The sequence below is a fragment of the Grammomys surdaster genome, unplaced genomic scaffold, assembly GCF_004785775.1.
Source record: "Grammomys surdaster isolate TR1022 unplaced genomic scaffold, NIH_TR_1.0 211, whole genome shotgun sequence".
NCBI classification, from domain to species: Eukaryota; Metazoa; Chordata; class Mammalia; order Rodentia; family Muridae; genus Grammomys; species Grammomys surdaster.
This window is the reverse complement of record NW_021604656.1, coordinates 6281840-6284401: the sequence shown is the minus strand read 5'-3', so window position 1 is coordinate 6284401 and position 2562 is coordinate 6281840. Positions and strand designations below refer to the sequence as shown.

The 2562-nt window shown below is 42.3% G+C and overlaps 1 pseudogene; it reads right to left on the bottom strand.

Moving 5' to 3' along the window:
• Positions 1-806: 806 nt before the first annotated feature.
• LOC114624867 overlaps positions 807-2562 on the bottom strand; it is a 98366-nt pseudogene continuing 96610 nt past the window's right edge.

The window sequence follows — 2562 nt, the reverse complement described above, 5'->3', positions numbered from 1 at the left end:
ATTAATCAATAAGAACATAAAATTTATTGGAAAAAACTGAGGAGCCTCGTTCTGATTCCTTTCTGTAGACTGTAGAGACATGGGTCAGGTCTGAGCGCCTTTATTCATCTCATTCTTCAGCTGAAGAATTCTTCCTGTTTCTTTTTTTGTTCTCTCTTCTCTGTCTCTTCAACCCTGATTCAATCACTGAGGAGCTGGAAGAGCTTGAGACTCCTAGCATACACACACACACTCCTGGCTTCAGCCCCTGGAATGACACAGGGTGAATTTCCTTCTGCAGATTCAGCTCCGAGTCATTCCAAGACACTTCCCTTGAGCCTTTGTCCAGGAGTAAACTATGTAAAGCTATTCTCCGCCATCCTCCGTATGCTGAATTCTTCATTCCCTGCACACACTCCTGTGACCACCTTTCTGAAAATGAGATTTAAATTCTTGTTTTCCTATTGTATTCTGCTTAGAACTGAGGATATCATCTTTAGATTCTATGCACCCTTTCCTCCTATTCAAAGACAATACTGTTCTGATTTCAAATAGCTACTCCAATGAAGGGAAATAGATGTAATTAAAGGTTGTCTTATATATCAGCATATTCGTTAAAACTACCCCATTGGTGAAATTTCATATAGTACATTTAAACTCCATATTTTACCCAGATTTTCTCCCCATTCAATACTAACAACATCCCTGATCGGCTGTCTGGATGTGTTAACGCTTTCGGCAATGCACATTGTGCTAAAGACTCATAACAAACACACTTAAGTCCGTGCCTTTGCTTGCTATCGAGCTTTGTATAAAACAGTAAGATTCTAATCTCTAACAAGAATGCGTCCCAGCAGCGCTTTCCTCAGAGGAGTCTGCAGAAGCATAAGAAATATTGAGTCAGCATCACAGAACTTGGTGGAATGGAGTATGAGGTTTTCATGCCATGCATAAAACCAAACATGGCAATAAAATGAAATATGGGATGAACTAGCCTCCAGGGACATGTAGATATTACTGTACTAAGAAGTGAAAACTGGAATGAGGTGCTACTGTTGTGCACGGCAGAGTAAACCTTTTTTGAACATCTCCTAGTAAGGACATAGGACACCCTATGATTAGAACTGAGAGGACTTCACCCATCTGGTTGGGACTCCCTCCAGAACTTTCCTGCCTGCCTTTCCTGGCTTCTCTCTTCATGGAAACATTGTTTTAGATAGAAGAACCTCAGCTAAGACTTTCTGAAAATTCTCAAGCAAAATATCACACATGCGTGTACACACACAAATTCACACATGAGCACAAACACACACACACATGCACACAGATACACACACACACAAATACACACAAACACACATGCACACACACACATACACACAAACACACACACAAATATACACTTGAACACAAACACACACACAAATATACACACAAACACACACATAAATACACACACAAACACACACACATGGACACATACACATACAATCACAAACACACACACATGCACACACAAACACACACATAAATATCCACACAAACACACACACATACACACGCAATCACAAATGCACACTCAAATACACACATGAACACAAACACACACACATGCACACACATGCATACACATGCACACACATGCACACACATGCACGCACACACACACACACACACACTGGTCAACAGTTCAACTCCCCCAGTCCTTTTAACTAACTCTGAATTTCATCCTACACAAGCCTTCTTCTGAGCCTGCTTTCGGCACAGTCAGTGGTAGGTTCAATATACCTCGTACCCTACAAATACTTTGATAAAAGAAATATTTGTTTATCCATCTTGAAAACAGTCTGAGGGCAAAGTGATGCTGGCTATCACTGGTGCTGGGAACCTTACTTGTTTCAGAGATGTAGGGTTAGTTCTATGGGCCATGGCAACGTATCCATCTCTGTCTAAGCTTGTGACAGCTGACGTTGCCCAGCGGGAGGAAGACTAAGTCATTTTTCTGAACAGCTTCCAGTTAACCTCCTTTGCAGACCTAGAGACAACCCTGGTGGTTCAGAAAGAACCTGCTTGGGAGCAATAACTGAATTTTAAAGCACATTGTCACTCTGTATGCTCTTTGGAGAGCTCATAGGATCTTTCCTGTCCCCATAATCACTGAGTGACCCCAAGAAGATGCTGCTGTTACATCGTGAGCCCCTGATACCTTTGCAAGCAGCAGGCTCTCAGAGCTGTCTGCCTGTGCTTCTCCTCCTCTGGTTGGGGAGCCTGCTGCACGGCCACCACTGTCTCCACAGCTACTCTAAGCTCTGTGATTCTGTTTTATGCCTGGAAAAACATTCCCAGGAGTTAGGCTGCAAACCAGAGGAATCTTGAACACGTGTATCTGAAGATTCAGGATGTCCTATTGTTGCCGAAGTTGGCTTCTGTGCCTTGCTCAAGGAAATTGGGGAGGGCCAATCAATTAAATCTTGTGTGTCAATTCAGATCTAGTGTTATACACTAGAGGATTGTGTGCTGAAGCTCAAGCCTAGCCTAAACTCTGGGTTTTAACTCAAAAAAGAAAGAAAGAAAGAAAGAAAG